The sequence below is a fragment of the Falco cherrug genome, chromosome 12 (assembly GCF_023634085.1).
Source record: "Falco cherrug isolate bFalChe1 chromosome 12, bFalChe1.pri, whole genome shotgun sequence".
In the NCBI taxonomy this organism is placed as follows: domain Eukaryota; kingdom Metazoa; phylum Chordata; class Aves; order Falconiformes; family Falconidae; genus Falco; species Falco cherrug.
In genome coordinates, this window is record NC_073708.1 from 25,336,805 (window position 1) to 25,358,520 (window position 21,716).

The 21,716-nt window shown below is 48.3% G+C and overlaps 1 protein-coding gene across 1 annotated transcript in view; it reads right to left on the reverse strand.

The window, feature by feature from the left end:
- TMEM275 (transmembrane protein 275) overlaps positions 1-21,716 on the reverse strand; it is a 41,380-nt gene that overhangs the window by 4,862 nt on the left and 14,802 nt on the right. The window contains exons 3-5 of the mRNA XM_055724853.1: positions 8,170-8,274; positions 6,065-6,264; positions 102-5,982 (exon numbers count right to left, since the gene is read on the reverse strand). The gene's annotated coding sequence lies outside the window, so the exon portion shown is untranslated. The remainder of the gene's footprint in view (positions 1-101; positions 5,983-6,064; positions 6,265-8,169; positions 8,275-21,716) is intronic.

Here is a 21,716-nt window from a genome sequence, read left to right on the forward strand (position 1 = left end):
CAGTACTGCTCTGAACATCCCTCACTGCAACATGAGTGCAACATATTCTTTGATGGGTAAAGGTCCCAAATGGTAACAGAAAGCGGGACTCTGCTCCACACCTCAGTTGTCCAGTAACTGAAACCAGTCATCCAGGTTGCCTTTCTAGCCAGTGGAGAATAAAAGGTCACTGAAGATGATCCAGAACATCTGAGAAAAAATGTCCACAGTGGAGGGCTGAGCTGACTACAGAGGGAACCTTGGAGATCGAGCAGTTAGGAGATCGAGCAGTCAGCAGTTCGATGTTCAGTGAGACAAACTCCATCCACAGATACTGAATGACTTGCCATCAGTCACAGAATTCTAGGATAAAATAGAGCAAATGTAAGTGTTTTGCCTGCAGGACCACGTTTTCTACTATGCATCAAACCCCGTTCGGTGTGATCACAGGAGATCCCATAGAAGGGAGCAGGGAAGCTTGTTTGCCTCAGCAACTGTAAAACCAAACGTGTGTAAGGTTCTTGCACAAGCGACACCAGCTCCTGGATGGAGGCTCATGGAAACTGAGACAATGAACCTGTAAAAGAGCACGTGTGGGGGTCTGCCTAGCGTGGAAGGCAGGAACACACAGCCCTGACTGACAACAGCAGCTTCTCCATGGAGGAGATTGCTGGATGTGATAAGAGCTGGCTTTGTGTTCCCCATACTTTGCTGGGAAGCCAAACTGCCAGCAGTTTGTAGGCGATGCCTTTGATTTTACAGGCAGGAGAGCATTTCTCTTCCCAGCCTGATTGCAAACAACAGCAGTCTGCTCTCTCCTGCTCCCCTGCCTGGCTTCCTAGCTGCTTCCCTCCTCTGCTGTCAAATCACTTCCAAAAGGGTTGCTGGGGGGGGGGGGGCGGGCGGAACTGGCACTGCACAGGTTTCTGCTGTAAGAGCCAAGAATCACTGCTGTGCTATTAACACTCTGCAGCCACTAAATTAAAAAAAAAAACCAACCCATCACCCTGAAACATGCCAGTGGGATCAGCTGGGCATTTTCAACATGTTTCCTTGGTTATAAAATTTTCCTGCACTTCCAGCTGAGGCAAAGCCCTCTGCTGCTCTAGCTGGTGTCATACCGCGCTTCCTTCGCTTAGGCTTTTGTTTAGACCTGAATGAAGTGCAGCAGTGAACTTCCAGCGAAGTTCCTATTCAGCTGAGACATCAGATGGAGCTGACAGGGACAGACACACGGAAGGATTAAATCCTTTCTCATCAGGGGATGCCTGACTGGGGAGGAGAATCTCTGCAGGCAAAGACTGTTCAGTAGAACTGAAAGCGTTAGAGAGCAAAAGGGCATTTTCTCCATTAGCCAGGCTAAACACATACACATATGTTTCTCCAGCAATGCCCTTTTGTTCTGCTCAGGAACCCTGGCACACTGATGTGAGCTAGAGCCTTGATTCTGCCTCCTGGACCAGCAGCAAGATAGCTTCTGGTTAAAGACGCACACGCACTGTTCTCAGCCCAGCTCTTACAGATGCCAGCCTGAATCTTTGGCACACAGAGGCTGCAGGCACCCCAGTGTGGCTCTGTCCCTCAGTTTGCTCTACATCCCCCCCACTGCAAAATGCTCAGCAGGGAAACGTGTGGCTCCTCATGGTTAAATCATATCACAGATTCACTCCACCGGGTTTCTCCTTCCTGATGCCTCATCACTCACCTGCTTCCACCCTGCAAGAATTCCCCTGCATGGGCGAGCCGGGCTGCCATCACAGCTGCTGGGCTCTGTCAGGATGTACAAACCAGCCACCTGCCCTTGCTCCTCGGCACGGCAGAGACCAGAGGTCATACTCCCACCCAGATTTTCAAGAATAGCTTCAACCTGTTGCCCATCACATCTGTCAGTGGTCACCTGCAGTCGCTCCAAAGAGACCATGCCAGTTTCTGGCTGCTTTCAAGGCTGCAGCGATATCACCCTGTACAGTCCCTGGTAGCTCATTTCTCTGCTTGACAATTTTTGTTCATCGTTACAGCCCCGTGAGCGTAGGGGCTTAACCTTGGGCAAAATCCACGCTGGACCTCCCCAGGCTGTAACAGGGGAGAACGGGGATAAGAGGGCTCTTTCAGGTACCATCACAATGATACACCAGGGCAGCCCATCCAAGGACAGCTCACCCCAGCAGGTAAAAGAGAACCATAGATCCGCTCTGGAAGGATAAATGACATGAGAGAATGATCCAGCTGGACTCAGGGTGGGTACAGTCACCATCTCCTTCCCAGGCCTTCATGGCCGCTTCCCAGAAGAAGAGAGGACCAGCTCTACAGTACAGAAATAGGGCTGTGGCACATAAGGACAGAGACCTCTCACCCTGCAACTTGACTGGAGAAGACGCTGGCTGCTCCTTGGGCCACCCTAGGACAGGCAGACAGCTCCCAGGTTGTGCCCAGGGACACAGCCACCTGCCTCCTGGCAAGCAAAGAGGGAAGAAAGGAAGTTTGCAAATAAACCACCGCGGCTAAAGCAGTGCTGAGTAGCTTGCCAGGAGTCACCGTCCTAGCTTGGGTGTCTGGGGATGCATTAGTATCAGCCTGCACAAAAGGTCAGAGACCAGAGCAGGCAGTGTGACAGACCCCAGGGCCCTGGACCTCCTCAGATACATCTGCGGCCGCAACACCGGCGCCTGTCAGTTCCAAGGGCCAGGTCTAACACGAGGGCTGTGACACTGCCCGAAGGGTGAAGCTGTAGCGACAATAATCCGAGGGTTTGTGTTGCACACCCTTAGGTGGGAAATAAAAGCACCCGGGGGTGACTGAGGGAGCAAGCCACCAAACCTGCTGAGATGGCATCAAAGAACAGCACAGGGAACCAAATCTGCCTCAGTCACATTATGTATATGGAAATATACCCAGAACCATGGGACAGAGCTAGCTGGAGCGGTCAAAAATAGAGCCAAGGTTGAGATCTCACATGAACTGTACGAGAAATTCTGGGACCTGTCACACCCTTTCTATAGCTGCACCATAAGGGTTCTGGTCATGCTATGTCCAAGACAAAACCTCTTTCCCATCCTCTTTGCTTGGGACACCTACACGGTGTAACAGACCTTTCCCAGCAGAAAGCAATGAAGACACTGGAGAATCTAAGGGGAGCCCTGCTTGCAGTGGGGACCTCTCCCATCAGCCTGAGGACAGAAGACCTTGGAAGATAGCACCATCACAGGGCTAGGACATGACCTGCACATGCACCACGGCGTAACCAACAGTACATCCCGCCGTACTCGGTACTGGTGAGGCTGCACCTCGAATACTGTGTTGAGTTTTGGGATCCTCACGACAAGAGGGACGTAGAGGTGCTATAACATGTCTAGAGATGGGTAACGGAGCTGGTGAGGGGTCTAGAAAGCAAGTCCTATGAGGAGCAGCTGAGGGAACTGGGGCTGTTTGGCCTGGGGAAAAGGAGGCTGAGGGGAGACCTTATCACTGTCTACAGCTCCCTGAGAGGAGGCTACAGCCAGGTGGGGGTCGGTCTTTTCTCCCAGCTAACAAGTGACAGGACACGAGGAAATGACCTCAAGTTACATCAGGGGAGGTTTAGATCGGTTATTGGGAAAAATTTCTTCCCTGAAAGAGTGATCAAGCATTGGAACAGGCTGCCCAGGGATGTGGTGGAGTCACCACCCCCGGAGGTGTCCAAAAAACATAGATGTGATGCTTAGGGACATGGTTTAGCGGTGGTCTCGGTAGTGCCGGGTTAATGGTTTGACTTGATGGTCTCAAAGGTTTTTTCCAACCTAAATAATTCTATGACTGGGAACATTCAGAAAGCAGATCGCCATTTGCTCTTCTCTTGATCTCCATATAAAATATCAGGGATTATACACAGGGGATTCCTGCTGGAAAACCAGATGAAATGGGGATGAGAAAGCCAGTAAACAGTGGAGGATCAAGCAAAAAAACAAACCAAAGCCACACAATGCCTTACACCATCCTCTACCTGATAAGACCCTGCAACAACACAAAGCCCATCTTTATTCTGATTGCCACGTACAACAGAAACATCTTTGTTCTCCTGTCATCTCGTAGAGCCCACACTGATGCTGTGGGGAGTAGGGTCCCTCTCCATTCCCTTTGCAGCCACAAGACCTCACTGACGTGGGTCAGCTCCCACTGCTGTCCTGCCTGACGATATCTGCCAGCTTTTACCTTCCAATTCAGCAAAGTTAATGGGTTCAAAAATGACAAAATTTCCAGCCAAATTATTCTGTCCAAAATGACCAACTTCCTTTCCATCAGGAGTGTGAAAAGTTCTCTTTGAGCTCTCTGTGTGAAACAGGTTCTTTTCTTATCAGTTGGCGTCTAGGTTTTTTCTCCAAACAACATTTCAGCTTGAAATGCATTACTGCCGAGCACTGCTACACAAAAATATCTATCTGTATCTCCAAGCTACAGCCACAGAAATCCAGAGGCTACAGTGATTCCTTCCAGGGCAATATCCATGCCTCCCTATATTCTCAGGGGGACAAAGACAGACTTTCACAGCTCCAAGAGCTCCTGGAGCTCAAAGGGCATACTGACATATTCAACCAGCATTTTAGGAGCATCATTTAAAGCCACACCAGCATGCACAGCTAAGCACGCTTCCCTCAGTTGTAGTGAGGAGAATCGAGTTGTCATCCTTTCCACACCATCTCACTGCAGCAACACAGCCAAAATATTTGACAGAACCCAGATGAGTCTCCTTTCTAGAGGTGTGATGGCACAGTGAAATAATGACAGTGATCAGCAAACAGAAACCGCAGTCAGACAGCTATAACCACCCCCTGCACACGGAGAGACTCTCTCACACACACACACACGCACCCTTTAGCTATCGGGAGAAGCAACAGACTTTTTCCCTGGGCAAAGTGCTGGGGAAGTCTCCGGCAGGGCTGGAGAGACCCCCAGTGTCTGGAGGGGATGGGCACTTACCTGGGCTGGAGCGTGGAGCAGGGGAAGGCGATGGAGGGAGCGGGTGCCCCGGGTCTCCCCCTCACCTTCAGTCGGGGCTGGCAAAGCCGCGGCTAGCCCCAGCAGGGCCGGGGCTGGAAGCCCAGCTGTGTAGGAGAAGGATCTCGCATACCTCCTCCTCGCCTCACCGAGCTCGGGAAACTTTGCTCGGGTGCCCGGCGAGCCCCGAGCGCTCCCCGGGAGAGCTCAGCAGGCTCGGTGCGAGCTGGGCTGCCTTCTCCCCCCACTTTCCTCCATCCCCTCGGAGGGTGCCGTCCTTCTCCTCCTCAGGCAGACGGGGGTCCAGGCACAGCATCGCCGCCCCGCCGCATCCCCCTCCAGCCCGCGGTGCCAGCGAGGCGCAGCCCCGCCGCCTCCCCCGCTGACCGGCCGGCGCTCGCCCGCTCCCCGCCGCCTTCTTCTTCCTTTTCTACTCCAAGGCTGCAGCTCCCGCCCCCTCCAGCTGACAGCGGTGCCCGGGGCCCAAGAGCCCCGCTTTTCCCCGGGGAGAAGCAGAGCCCCGGAGCGCTCCCGGCCGAGGGGCCGCCCCAGCCCGGCCCCGGCCCCCGGGGCGGGGAACAACCGCCCGCCGCGGGGAGAGGGGGGGGAACCGCCGCCGGAGCCCGGCAGCGAGATGCAGCCTCTCCGCCTGCTGCAGGGAGCTCTCACACGCGAGAGGTTTGAAATGCACGTTACAAATTAAAAATAAAAAAGAAAAATACAGCTGGTGTCCGGGTGCCCTTGGATCCTGGAGGGATGCTGGAGTGACGCCTCGCTGAGCGGCCGGCGGTGAGGGGTGCTGAGACAGGACCTCCCAGAGCTGGAAATGTTCAGGGTGTGGGAGCCGGCAAATAAAATAAACCGACCCGTCCTCAGATGCAAAACTAATGTTTTTAAGCGGCAATCAGATCTCAGGTACGCTTAAAGGTACTTGCTCTACAACACACCTGATGCCAGCCCCGTGGCAAGCGTAGCCAAGATCTCAGCTCCCACATTAAGAAGCCGGTCACCAGCTGTTTGCAGAGTTAGTGACTGCAGGGAACAAGGCAAATGGCAAGTTACACACTGGATGGGGTATAGGTAATTCTTCCGCAGCTTAAGCACGTGCCCTCACCTGCTCTCCATGCCCAAAACTGCTGTAACCAGCCTGGGTGCTGCCAGAAATAACCGACCAGAGGCTCTTCTCCAGCTTGTTGCAGAAGAATCCTGTAACGAATCGGGCTGGAGCTGACTGAACATGAATCACACTCCCCTCTTTTTTAAACGATTGCTTTCATGATCTCCAGAGAGAAGGAGAAAGGTAACATGGAGATGCTGAAAAACAAAGGTCAAAGAGACAAATCACTGAAGAGGAATGAACACTTACTTCTCTCTATTCTCCAGGCACTACTCCAGCTTGAGTATTCTTAGTACAGCAGCATCCTCTACTGCATCGTATTGCATGTCACCTTACAGGTCGTCCTAGAAATTCAGGCAAAAACAAGCTTTGAAGAAAGGGGTTCAGCCCCTGCTGAGGAAGAAAACTCTCTCCTCCTTAGCCTGGGTAATGCCAGCAGCACACTGCATCATCACTTGAGCAAGAAGGCAGGAGAAAAGCAGTGCTGATCAGGTATGTTGACTGCCTGGGCTTCCAGAAAGAACCAATTGGGAAATCTCATTTCAGACCTTTCCAGAGATGCAGTGTATCCCTCCAGGGATTCCCTGGCCCTGTAACATGAAGTTCAACATAGCTCAGTGTTCTCTTCCCCGCCAGAAAAGCGATGATGGGAGAGCACATGGCGGAAGATTTTCTGGAGAAAGTCTCCACATGGCACGTGTGAGAGACAGTTCCACACGTGGCAGAACTAGTGTTTCATGTTTGCTGACTGTTGCTGGGTAGAAACCAGAGTGGCTGAACTCGTTCTTGGTGTGGCTCCACATCGCTCAACGGAAACAGCCATAAGCCATGTTGATTTAGGAACAGTGGCTGTCAGAGGGAAAGAGACTGCCAGGGTCATTGATTCGAGTCCCCTGCTATCACATTGTATAATAGCATCCATACGGCGCTCAAGCTCCAAAGGGGGCCAATTAATACCAAATGACCTGTGAGCTGTTCCCTAATTGCACCAGGCAGCAATGAAGGCAGCCGTGCCCGCTTCAGGTTGGCTGTCGCATGACTCCATCACACTTTCTGCTTAATGGTCCATAAACCCAATAAAAAGGCTTTACTGAAACACTACGTATTTAGGGCTCCACTGAAGCAATAATTCTGAGTTTTGCATATGTGGCCCTGACAACCTGGCAGACTGCATTCACGTGATTAAAACCACTGCTAATTCAAGAACTAAAATTAAAGGCTAGATTTCCCACTGGTATAAATCAGAGCAGATTCATTGCCTTGCAGAGTTTTGATAGCTCACAAGCATTCATGATTTGCCAAGTGGGTTTTGCCAGACTGATGGCTGACGGCTCCCAATTTCAAACTTGCCAGGAACTGGGAAAACCTGTGGTTTTTACAGACAAGATCCCAAGCCTCAGCTAACTAGGAATGGCATACCTCTGGGAGAAGCTGTTTGTTCCCAGCTTCTGCTGAATTCAGAGATTAGTTTAAGTGAGGCAAAATTGCCTGCCTGCCTTTTCCTATTGTCAGTTCCTGACTCTGGTTTACATGACAAAGAAATCTAGCTCAAGCACTCTTGCCACCCAAAGGCTGGGCTTCAGTGTCACCACCTCCCAGTCTGAAGCAGGTCAGAATGGTGACTACCACATACGAAGCCCTTAGACATCCTGCTGGTTTTGTGTGGTTTCTCTCTGCAAGAATAACTGAAAAAAGGTGGGAAGGGTAAGGGTGATCCATACTTTCATAGAGAATTCAAAGGATTATTGTTGGGACTGACACTGGAGTCAAAGTGTGTGAGCAGACCCATGCTTACAATAAGAGCAGCACACCCACAGCCCAATTCCCCCACACGACAGGACCAAAAAGCAGCAGCCTGTGATGCTGCCTGCTGAACCATACCCATCACACGTGGAGCATGTGGGAGACAGAAAGTGCCTGGAAGTTTATGGTCCAGTAAGATCATTAGACAAAGGTCAGTGCAAAAACATCCCCCTGCAGATTTCCACAAGGCTTCCCAGAACTGGCACCGCTCTGTGCATTTACACTGCAGTTGCCTTTTAAGGGAAGGAAACGAGACTGAATCTGCTGTTGCTCCAAACCAATTCTAAATGCCACCACACCTGTCCCAATGTTTGCACTCCAGCAGGATCCAGCTCTGTCTCATGGCTCTGTGCTGTCTCTGGCAGTTTAGAAGAGGGCAAATTTCTGCAGCAATGTTCATCTGTCTATAACAGCAAGTACAGAAAGATAGAAGCAAAAAAGAAGTTAGTATTTGTCATTCCTAGAGGCAGCTGCGAAATTACTGTGCAGCGGATTTAAACCCATGAAGGAGATGCCTCCTTGTACTGTGTGTAATTAAAATCACAGGACTCCGCTGTGCAGAACAACAGTATTAATGTGCTCAGACCCAAAACACAGATGCAACTGGACCTGTCAAACACAACAGATCAGCTGCAGCTTCTGGCTTGCAATGTCCCTGCGTTTCTGAGCACTGGGAATAGCCTGAAGGGGAAAGCTTGCTCTAGGTTTGCCATGGTCCTTGCAGTCTAAGCCTCTGCTATTGACAGCTGTTGAGGCAGAATAGGGAAGGTAGATTATTTTTTACCTAGTCCCATATGACTGTTGTCACGTCAGGAATGAAGCTTTTGTTGTTTGTGAATGTAAACCCAAACTGGCTTTTCTGATCAGAGAGACTTGGCAGCCACATTTCACACCTAGTCTCCTTCAGGACAACTGCAATATCCAGCATACTCACTGCATCTCAGCAGGGATAGCTCCTACTTTTACTCTGCATTACTTGGGAGCCTTATTATCACCTGCAGCACTGTCTTCATCACCTAAAGCATCTGGGCCAGCTGTTCCCAGATTTGTTAGCAGATGCTCCCATCCCCATGCATGTGCATGCTGTACATACAACACTTTCAAAGCAGGGATCAATTAACCCCCAATTAACCATTTTAGCCAAAGACTGTAGGCAGAATACCTTTATTTCCTCATCAGGTTGCATCTCCTCAGTGTGCTGGCAACTCCTCACCTGTAGAGCACTGAGCCCAGCTGAACCCATCAAGCCCCTCCATTCAAAGAGCTGTGACCTGACATGGACCCAACCTCTCTTGCACAATCCACTCATGCCAAGACTCCCACACACAGTCTTGAGGAAGCTGAAATCAGAACAGGACAGTGCTGGGAGACAGACTGAGAAAGGTATAAAAGAGTTGTCTTTGTGCCACACTGCTTGGGATTTGGGCCCCGGACAGAATGGGGATCTCAGCTGGGCAGTCAGTGGGTACCATCAGCCTGATGTCCAGCATCATTAAAGCTTTGCCTCTACCCTCTGATTAGATGATCTACTTCCATAGCACCTTTGTGGTTTGTTGGGGTTTTTAAAAATAATCTAGAGATCATTTTCCCTCCCTTCACACAAACAAACAAACAAACAAACAAAGGTTCTAGATATTCAAACAAGTTCCTCCTTCCTATGTCACCCTCTGGAAATACTGAGCTGAAAGTTAGCAGACAGAAAGCATCTGTGCCAGTGGCTGTCCTGTTACACAAACAGTACAGTAATTTTTTATGAAGCTTTCTCAAACAGGAAGACATCAATGGGTCAGTCATCAGCAAGAGGCAAATATTTTTAATTACCTTGCAGGGAGGGTTATGTCTCCTGTGGTTAATTCTCAGAGATTCCCACTGGCAAACTAATTAGCAAGCAGCTTCACTGGAAGAGCAGGCCTGAAGTTATATGACTTTATTCACCCAGGAGGCAAACACCCAATTCATTCTCCTCTGTCACATCCTGGACTTCCCTGCTAGCCAGATCAGACCAAAGTGTAGCTAATGTGGAAGAGACAAAAACACATAGTGTGCCCATTAGGAACTCTAGCTCATCATTTCAAGTGCAGTTCATCAGAGACCTCAGCGTTACATCTTCTTCTTTAAAAGAAGTGGTGGTAGAGATTTTAGTCCAAGGGCTGTTGGCTCCTCACAAACTGAAATTTGAGTGTGTGTTAATATATTATACTTTATACACTGTATATTACATATGACATATTATAATTCTTTTCCTTATCTTCCCCTTCTTCTCCAGGAAGAAGGCACAAATACGTCTGATATGCATTTGAGCTGCCAAGGTAATTAACAGCCTTGATGGGGTAGGAGTCGTGATAGCGAGGTCCTGATCCAGCAGAGCACTTAAATACATGCTTTTTCTAGGTACTGGCCTATTGACTTCAGTGGGACTACTCACGAGCCTTACGGTAAGTATGTGCTTTCTATGGTCAGTACCTTCGCCAGATAAAGCAGAGGTTACACCACAAGAACCAATGATGTACATGGGAATACAGTCAGGCCCCACACATGAAACATCACGTGAACAAAGAACTGCCCTTCCAAGAGCATTTATGGTCTTTGTTGGGATTACATCTTTGGTGAATTTAAGGACGTTTCTGGGGATGGGATTTAGGTGGTGTCACAAAGCAGCAGTGGTGAACGGGGCTTTTGACCATGAAGAAAACCAGAAATTATGGTATCTGAAAGGAAACAATCAAATGTCATGTGCCCTCTGAACTCAATTCTGGTGGCTGAGTCAAAAGTACAAGAAAGGGGGCAGCCATCTGTGCCGCCCTGAGACCAGGTAACCTGCCACATCACTTCAGCCTTGGGAACCACATCCACCAAGCAGTCTGCTGGCCTGCCCACAGCGTCTTCCTGCCCATCTAGTACTTATGTATCCCATTGAGCAAGGTACCACTGTCCAGTTGAGCCATGCGTGATATCAGAGGCTGATTGCAAGCATGCTCACTGGTGCAAATATGTTCATTTTGCTCATCCACATGGGGAAAAGGACTCACATGGTGATTTAGACCATCAAAATCTACTTCTTAGCGGAGACAGGCTAAGCTAGTTACCATAGGTAAAATAATGGATTAGAGCTTTCCACATCTTGATAATTTCACCGTTTTCAATGGTGCCCCCATTCGACTTGTCCCTGGACATGGAAACCAAAACCCCATTGGAACAGATGTGATGTTGCTTTGTAAGCCAGCAAGAAGAGACTTAATTTGTGCCTGTTATATCCACCTGACAGTCAATTTGTAGCATGCCAGACCGCAAGAGATACTATTTACTATGAGCATAAATCACATTACTCTAGCCAGTTTGGATTCCTGGAAACTCGAGCTTTGAGGGATGTCAGACTCAACATTATCAACAGATGGTGTTTCTGTCTGAAGAGAAGACATGTCCTGGATCATCCTGTCGCTGCTTAGGGCACTGATGCTCTTGTTTCTCACCCAACAGTCTTCACCTAAGGGCTGAGGCTTTACATAGCAACACACGGTCTGCAAGGATGATCAAGACCTGGAAATACAGTGCACTGTACAGGCAGTGCAGAAAAGCAAGGTTAGGGTGATGTAGTTCACGTCCCTTCAAAATATTTAACACCTTGGACACAGGTGTGCTCTCTTAAAAGTTTTTGTGACTCTTGAGGCCCTCATGGCTCAACCTGCAGTACAACAGTGGGACACCTCACAAGGTAAGTCCTTAACTCTTCAAAGCAGCTAAATAAGCAAGACTGAAGGGAAAATTAAAGATAAGAATTGGGAGTCCTTATTCATCCTTACGTGAAGGTCAGTGGGTATCTTATCCTCAACTGCAGGGTGCATAAAAGCCCAGACTGCTTGGATCCTTCTGTGGTTTAGACAGATCTCATGTAACTTCATGGAAGTTGTTGCAGTGACTTCAGTGAGGTGTGCACAAGGTCTGTAGGATGCTGCCTTGTGAATATTTACCCTCTGGTAGAGAGCAGATGTCTGCAGCTTCCATGTGGGATATCAAGTTATAACACGGCAAAGCACAGATCATTAATCACATCCTTAAATGAAGTGATTATAAGGTCATCATGTCAAACACCACCTAGCATCGTTGTGCCTGTACAAGTTTTATTTTACACAGGGCCTGATGAAGCATCTGTTTAAAACACTTGACTCCAACTCATCTGCTCTGCTGCAAAGCCTCTCTCCTAATGCACTTAATCTTTCTGCCTCTCAGGTCCTACAGAACCCTCCCAGCATCATCACCACACGCAGCGAAGAGGTTCTCCTCTCACTCAAAGTGCCTGCTGTCAGGGTGAGTTCAGCTTTCAGACAATGCAGACCAGTAGTGCTGTGTTTGTCTGCAGCAGACACAACCCCGCACCAGACCCCATAACTACTCACTGGTCCCCAGGGAGTAACTGCCTCTTGCAGGTTTGAGATTAGCTGTGTGTGGTAGACATCTTTTTGCCTTCAAAACCAGGATCCAGAGGAGGGAAAAAAAATCCCGTAACTATGTGTCATGAAAACTATGGCAGCTCACACATGATTAATTCAGCATGGTTTGGAGTAAGATCCTTAGCAGAAAGCAGCACTGTAGTCATATAACCCTTGCAGAGTTTTATTTATAGTAGCTGAAGACAGAGGTGAAGAACCTCAAGTCAAACAAGTTTTGTCTCCTGCAAAGAGCAGTCGCCAGTGTTTGCCCTCAAGGCAACCAAATATTTTCTTTCAAGCAACTGGCACAGAACAGAGGTTCTGATTTCACAATGCCATGCATAGACTGATGGGATTCATAAACCAGTTAATTAGGAAACATACTTCTCTCTTGCAGCACACACCATTTCAGAGACGAACCAGCAGGTGATGGTACAGGTGAGTTCAGAGCAGTAGAATCTAGATGAGCACTACCAGCCTGTAACTCTGCCAGCAGATACGAGAAAGCGTTACCCAGCTACTACAGTTAAGTGGACAACTGATGGGACAGGAGCTACAGAGGTGCCTTTCTGTAGGCAGGTTTTAGTGCTATTTAATTCTAGAAGTCACTGAAACCACCCTATATCCCTTTCCCCATCCCACACACAGACTGCGCAGATACAGGGAAAAGCTGTCTCAACCATCAGTGAGATGCTGATAACTCCTGACCAAGACCAGGTAAGAATTAAGCACGGGGCGCTCTGCTATCATCACCACCAGGGTAACATGAAATTCTGATTAAATCTCACATCCTCTTCAGCAACACTTGCAGAGCTGAGAAATCATACAGTGTCATTAGAAGCAGATGTTGTTTACAGGAGCACTTTTCCAGTACCACAGATGTGGTCAGAGCCAGACACCCCTTCCCTCATCACCTTTCAATACGCTTTTTGTAAGACTCACATTTCAGCCCTTCCACAGAGATCAAGGACCAAAGGTGCCAGGTGCTACATAAACACATGGATGTAAGGAATTTCTGCCTCAAAGAGGGAAATGGTAATACACACATCTGGCAGAGTGTGAAACTGAGGCAGAGAGGCTATGTCAAGGTGACATCCAGCCCAAGACCATGGTCCAGACCCCACAGCCTGGGAGCCAATGGGGAGCAACTGCAAAGATGCTGGGAATGGACCGCCCCACTGCTGAGGGGACCAACAGCCATCAGCTGAGCGATCAGTCTCTCCAAGGTCTGCAGAAGATAAGGGTTTAACTCTTTTTCTCACTAAATTATTTGTCAAAAGAGAGTAAGGACACTTAACCTGCCTGTGTGAGGAGACACTGTTTGCCTATACCTTGTGCAACAGAAGCAGTGCCTAGAATTATTCACTACTATTTTAAGCAAGTAAGAAAAAAATAGTCTGTGTATCCAACATCCTGAAGATCAGACTTCAATAAACAAAGCAGCAGCAGCTCAGGCTGAGAGTAAGAAATGGAGGCTGGGAGAGAAAGCCTGGCTGGTGCTGGGGAAAGATCTGCAGGACCTTATGATGCCAGGGCTGATTTGCAATCATTGTCTCAAGCCCAGCAAGCAAAAGACTGCCCCAAAAATGCTGCAATGTGTTGGATACAGGATGAATTCTCTGAAAAGCCTGGGAAGCTGCAAACATGACTAAGGAAGAGAAAGCAAAATAAACCCAACAAATGGAAAGACCTTGGATGAGTTTCTGTGACTGTTTAGAAGGAGTAAAATGGTTTCCTCTGAACATAAGGTTCCCCCTCATCTTTCACATGTGCTTTTTAATTGATCATTAATTTCTCTAAGAAAGGACAGGCAGATACCCAGGAGTATGGAGCCATTCCCCCAGCTTTCTGGTTCAGAGGAGGACTGAACTTCCCCAGCCTCCTCAGCAAACAGCATGGGGATCAGGGCTTCTGCTTAGCATTCATTTGCAATTCTAACCTGCTGCTAATTACACTCCCTGGCCATACAGTCCCTGCCCAGCCAGTGCAGAGTTTAACTCCACCAAAGAAACTCACTTCTTAATGACTGTCACTGGATTCTGTGCCAATTTGGTTTTCTCAGCTCTTCTCAGGATCTGGGAAAGATGTTCATAAGTGATGAGGCCATGACATAACCTCTCACCAGCCATCCGTCAGCTGCAGCCACTGACTTTCCACACTCCCACCCCCTCCCAATTATGAACTGAACTGTGTTAGCAGCACCAGATAGTAATTTTACTGTGCAATCAGAGCAGGCTGGGAGCATACACAGAGCCAGCTCTAGAGATTCAGCTAATGAGGGGCACCTCATTAAGTACCTTGGGGAGAGCTTTCAGCAAACGTGTTTTACTTTGCACTCAAGACGGGCCTGGAGCATTCACACCTGCTGCTGAAAGGAGCCTGCTCAGGACCACTAGCTCAATGTCTTATTTTATTATAATTTTATATTATATAATTATATATTATATATATTTCTATATGTAATATATATTTTATATATACAATATAATATTATATATTATAATGCCATATCTGATGATCTCTAAATGATTGTGTCCCTCATCGCTCCTTGCTGCTCCCTTAGCAAGCTTTCCAGCCATCACCTTACTGACATCTTTCCTCCGGTGAAATTACTGGGGATACCTAAGTGCCCCCAGCCCTCCCCCTCTGCTACCCCAGCTGCCAGGCTGCCTACAAGAGAAGCTGGCACTGCTTTGGCAGGAAAGCAGCAGAACTGCCAGTCTCCAGCATCTTCTCCAGCGCCTCCATCCTCCCTACAAGCTCCATCTTACCAAGGGCACCACATTTTCTCTGTCTCCAGGCTTTTACCACCAGCTTGCCCACCAGAAAGCTGATCCCTTACCTATGCCACACACTGCTCACAGCATCTCCAGGCACGGAAGGATCACAGGCTCAGCTGGGTGTTTGTCATGTTTAACCCCATTTTATAAAACTGGAGGCAAACACTCCTCCCATACCTATCTCACCCAGGGGAAATCTTCTGTTGGCTCCTCTGCCTGTTCAAATGGGTGCAATTTGATGCTGGGCAGATTGAAGTGCACTTCCCCAAGATTTTCTGCTCACTGCTGGGGCCTTTGCAACACCTACTCATCTCAGTGGGAAATGGTATATGCTTCACGGAAAGAGCAAGAAGCCAGTGTACCGAGTATGTGCGTTTCTCATAGTTCTGTGTGCAACTGTAGCTTATTCCTGATTCAATAATATGGTGATCCCAGCTTCCAGAGAAAGGGATTAAATCAATGATTAATTTAAAGTAATTTATACCTTTTAACCATTCAAGCGTATTTCCCAGGCTGAGACCTGCAAGCCGTGCTGGATCAATGCCTGGAAATCTATGAGTGTTATTTCAGGTGTAACTATTTATCCCCTGTAGTACAGCAACAGCCTCACCGCTAAGGAAACAGTTAACCCCTTGGCTCAGCCAGAGTGCTGATTTCTGGCATCCCGGATCCAGTTTACTCATTTGCTGCCTCCAGGGATCATCCAGCAGGTCTGGGGATGCACAAGTGCAGCATACAGAGAGATGATTTTCTCATCCAACTTCCCCCTGTGGTTCCTTTATAGCTCCTGTACAGCCTTAGCCCATTCTCGGCATGGAGCCAAGGACCAGTGCCCCCAAGGTCCATAGCACCCTGCAGGCAAACACTCAAGGGGTTCCTGGAGCAGCCCAGGGGACAACAGGCAGTTTGCAAATTTAAGCCCTCCATGTGTTTATCCCGCTACAGAGTTTTGGTGGTTTTTTTCCCGACCAGGAGATTTTGCTCAGCTCCTGATTATTATTACCACACCACCCACAACACAAGACGGAGACTCCTGAATCCCAGCTGGCACCTTTGGTATGACAGTCTCTCTGCACCTTGCTCACCCCTCCGGCAAAACCTGGTTAATTGTATTTTGCGCATCTCAGTCTCCCTGGCTCATCTGTTCAGCCATACACTCTCCTGCTCCACACCTTGCTCCAAGCCTCCAGCCACCTGACCAGAGAAATAGTGGCAGAGTGACTAAGTTGACAATGAGCCAGTTTTATAGACAACGCAAAGCTGACTCTAATACTCTTGAGTGGCAGCAGGGTCTGTGTGGGGAGAGAGTAGCAGACAACTTGACTGCAGGAGAAATAAAAATAAAAAAATTAATGCAATAAAATTTCCCCAGATAGCACATGACCAGCAGTTATTTCACAAGTGGCATGTTTGTTAGAAAGCATTAATAAAACTTGCAGTATAACCCAGGAGGATTCAAGGAAACATTACACAGGAATTTGCTGCAAAGTTTTACGCTCTCAGTACTGAAGCTCAGTTCCAGAAAACAGAGTCTGGGGTGGGCTGGAAGCTCTCCCTGCTCCCCAAAACAGGCAGGAGGAGAAAACTGGGGGGAGAGAAGCATCTTTTGGTGTGGCAGGAATCTCTGTGGGACTTAGCATTATGCCCGTAAGGTAACAGAGCATCTGAATTGGCTGCTGGTCCCTCAAAGGCAGAGGGAATTGCCCCACACATTGCTGCAGAGACTCATTGATTCAGGTTTTGACCTGGCCTTTTCACTTGCCAGAGCAGGAGGACTAAAATCAAATGTCTGTTTGGCTTCTAACTGTACCCCCAAGTCCTTGTGAGAGCAGGAGGCAGGACGGAGGAAGGGCAAGAGCAGGACACACCTCAGCACAGAGTGGAGATGAACAGATGGAGAAACAAGAGCAAAGCAGGGAGATACACACAGACACACACATGAACAGCACCACATAAGCCTCACTTCTGAAGGAAACCTGGCCAAAACCTAATTAAGACCTGTTCAGATCCTAGCCGGCTGGACCCAGCAATAAGCACATGCATTTCAGAGCTTGGCTCCTGCGGCACCGCAGCTATGGGTCTGTAGCGCCAAACAGCCAGGCTCAGATTCACTGCGCTGGGGATGGGGCACGGAGAGGTGATGCTCCAAGCCCCTGCCTCACTGTGCAGTGAGCAGTGGTCACGCTGGTGCCTGCCCCACACCGTGGCTGCATCCAGCTGAGATCACTCTGCAACAGGGTAAAGGGAAGGGAGGGTAGAGAAAAATAGCAGCCTCTTACAGAGTCAGCCAAGAATTAACTCCCCTGATCTCCCAGAGAAAGTGCCAGCAACCACCTCTTCTGCTTGTTATCATTCCTTTTCCATTTACTTTTAATTTGCTCAACCTATAATTTGCTACAGAGGCTGCCCAGTAGGTATCATGTCAGAGCAAACTATTATGCAGGTGCTGCTTTTAGCCCGGAGCAGAGAGAAACACGTCAACATCAGGACTGGGGATACAGCCAGGAAAGCTGCTGATTTCACTGAGAAAATACCAAACATAAATCGTGTCCTGCTTCCACCCTGTAACACTTCAAGCTCCTTGCAACAGGAGCATTAGAAATCACAGCACAATCAGGACATTACACAGACCAAAGACAAAATGCCACAGAAACAATGCAGGGACACTGATCACACAGGGAATCCACTTAGGAACCCAGAAGGACCAACCCACATCAGAAAGTCCCCGTTTTTCAAGGGAGGGAGCTGCCTCTCTGCTCTGTGTTCGCAGTACAGCACTGGATACCACAGCTCCTTGAGTGCAGATGAGCAGCAGAACTATGCAGAGCTGATCAGAAGTCTTTCAAACCCTTGTTTCACCAAGAAAAGCATACAAGGTTTCACCCAAAACATCTCAGGTTCCATGAACCTAGGCTGATCTTGCAAAGATTGGAGGATGCCTGCTTTCCTCCTAGAACAAACGAGGACTAGCAGGAGGTCCTACAGCTTTCCGACATACGAATTAAGAAGGGCTGAGCTCCCAGCTTTGCAGCAGAGACCTTGGAGCCTTGAGATGGCTACAGAGATCCCACAGAGCCTGAGGGCCATGGCAGTGTGCAGGCCAGAGACAACAACTCCCAAAGCCTCATGCAGCTATTAGGCAAAACTGGAGTCAGTGTAAAACCCACCGACATCCCCAAGCAGCTATCAGGCCTGAGAGCATTTAGCTCACACAACAACATGACTCTAAACCAAAGTCTTCTATCCTGCAGAAAAATTGGATTTTTAAGCCTGCTTCAGACATGCAAGGACAGCTACAATCCCCACACATAAATAACAAAAGTTATTTGGCTGCTTAGATGTTCTGTGATGGGAGGAAAGTGGTGTGACTCAGACCAGGACAGCCTTCAGTTCATTTGGAAAAGAAATCCACAATAAGGTATTCTGACACTTGCTAAAGCCTTACTTGTCCTGCTGACCACCGTGGACATCCAGCAAATATTCTGGGTTAGACACCCAGTGCCTGAGGGCGATTCATTCTGGTATGAAGGACACAGAGTGACTTCAGGCCAGTTTGCAAAATGACTCCAAGCTCGCACTTTCCCCTGTGTTCTTTCACTTTCCGTAAAACTCCCTTGTGTAGGCAGCACCGCTGCCAGGCAAGCTGTATTTTAGACCCTTCTCAAAACATTCTTTCTAGCTATTTTTGATGCTTTTTGGAGTGGAGCCCTGCAGCTTCAGCACTGCAGGCTCTGACCCCACAGTGGGTTAATGTCCCTGGTCCTGCCGCATGGGGCACTTACACAGGTCTTCTAGGTCCAGCTGAGGACAAATACTGATTCTAGTATGTCAGAAGCAATTTCTGTCAAACACCACACTGTTCAGCTCACCCACAGGTGAACCCACAGAAAACAAAGGAGTAAAGGCAACATGTGGTCCCCCTGCAAGCCCTTTACCCAAACCAGGCTCCTGTAATGTTCCCATAGCCCAGGTACTGCCAGGTGTAATCCCCAGAGCCTGGCATCCTGCAGGTGTGTGAGAAATGCTCTTTGTCTATGCCTTCTGCCTGATTTTCAATAACACAAGGCAATTTTGTGGCCAGTGGTTTCCATCAGCTCCAGCAAGAGCAACCCCTTTGTAGGTGTGGGGATAGGAGAAGACAGTTTTGGCATTAAACAAGACCATTCACCCCTGAACAGCATCCCACCCCGTCCTGCCAGACCTGAGCACTCTCAGAGGCTCATCATCCTTTTGTCCTAGCTTGATTTCCTCCTTTTTCCCCCACCTACAGCCTCCTTTAACCCAGCACAGGTCTCCTTCTTCCACTTCACGTGTGGTCACGACATCCTGGGCCTCCGGGGCTGCAAGAACAGAGCAAGGCTGCCTGGGGAAATGTGCCATTAGGGCGAGGAAGACTTCGTGACTGGTTTTGGTGAAGATTTGGCACTAGAAAGCAGGAGATGGAAATGGGTAATTCATCACTGGCTGTGCTGGACCATTTGGTCATTGATTCAGAAGGCAGGAATTCTTCCCAAGATTACAGCTGATATATCCCACCAGGAAAGCTGTGACTTTACAAGCGATTATTTCAGGATGAAGATGAGCTGCCGTTTGTAAGTCTTATAAGAGCAGTGTGACCCAGTGTTTTTCACCCACTCTCCTCCTGTTTTCATCCATCAGAGGAAGCGAACGTCAGCTCTCTCCAAGGCCAGACAACTTCCACTCAGGTTTCACCACCAACTAGTTATTACAAAGAGGTAGGAAATAGAAACCAACCTGGGATCATAGCAGACATGAGCTAGGAAAATTCTCAAGTTCACCGTCTGTGGTTAAGCTGCCTATTACAAGCTGAACAAGATGATTAAAGGTAGTTGTTATTGCAGTTTAGAGCCAACAGAGACAGCTTGTACTGGGAAGTACAACACATTGTGCCTGAGAAAGCCCACTGTAAGCATTAGATTACATTTGCTCAGAAAAGTATCAGGCTGAAAGATGTAAATACTCAAATCTTTGGGCACCAAACAGCACCAAAACAAAGAGAAAGCTGAATGCCATTCAAAATGGGGAAGAAGCAGAGACACAGGGAGTGTGGCTGCACTGGTAGTCTTTTAGACACTGCTAAAACAGTGCTGCTGCAGGAGGCGAAGCAAAGGGCTGCAGCAGTGAGGCATAACATGTAGGATAACAAAAAGGTCTTGCCACCTGTTTCCTTGCTTCTGATGAACAATGCCTGCATCTGCATCCAGCATTCAGGTCTGGCAAACCCACTAGGGTGGGCATGACTGCTGTGGTCAGTGCAACTGCAGCTGCTCTTCAGGACAGGATTGAACCCATACAAAAGATGCTGACAGACAACTCAGATGTGCCACAAAGGAAATCGTTCTGGCCCTTTTTCATATGTTGAGATAAAGTGGCTTCTGTTGGATCACACCACAAGGCTTTAGCAAGGCTGAGGACTAAAACCACTCTTTTTCCAACCATTCTCCCTCACCCATATCATGCTGATACAGGCTTCATCCTTATTTTCTCTCTCTGGGATAAACCATATACCAACTGAGCATGGATCTATCTGAATCTGCAGCTTGTAAAGACACATAACAGCTATTGCATCTAATGATATATAAAAATAGATGTACTGATCCTATTAATGTACTAAGCTCACCTTAGGGCAGCAGGAAAACCTTCTCAAAGCCTGCTCCAGTCCCAAAAGCCTTAATTTCCACTCTTCTTCCTTAAATCACAAGCTGGGATGCAGCTGGACAGGTTTTCTTAATCTAGTCAGACAAAGATGCAACACCAATACCAAGGTCAGGTGCTGAAGACAGCAGTGAAACATGAGCATCGCTGACCCGCATACAGCACACACATGTGCAGCAGCTTTTGCTAATTTTACAAATGACATTTTACTAAAGGAAGATTTAATTTCAGGTTTTACCAGAACTGGCCCCTCCATTTTTTCCACCTTTTGCATTAAGTATCATGATGGTCAGAGCAGAAAAAGATGTGGTTCTGTAATAGTTTATAAGCCTCCCAGCCAGTGTGGGAGGGAAGTTGTGCTCACACGAGTTTTTAAGAAGGTAGGCTAGTAAGCAGAGAGGGAGAAATGTTCTTGCTGAAAGAAGGGCAACAGTTGGCTACTGTCAAGTGAATCTAGATAGAAAACAAGAAGCTCTTGGCCAGGGCAGACTGAAGCTGCTGTGCAAATGCTCAGCATTAAGATAGCAAAGGCAACTGCATCAACGCAAGACAGAAGCTGGCACAGGTATCCCCACTTTTCCTGTAGTTACTGCCCCACAATAACTTGCTTTGGTAATAAGCCATAAGCAGAAGAGACAATGAATGCTTTCTGCAGCCCCCATAAGGAGACATCCAGGACTCTGCACTACTGCTGGAGTCCTTAACGGCCCATAAATAAAGCACCTGTGTTAAGAGACATCCCATTCCTCCCACTCAGGCTGCCAGCAGCATCCCTTTCCTAGCCATGGCAAGAACACTGCGGAATAAAGGACCTTGTCCCTTCAGAGCTGGTGCCTTATTTTAGCTATAAGCAGTAGGGCCCTGGCAACTGGAAAGGAGCAAAAGAGAACAAAACAGCAGTGAGAGCTTTATGAAAGCACCAGGAAACCTATGGCAATGCCCCCAGGACAGAGCAGCAGGGCC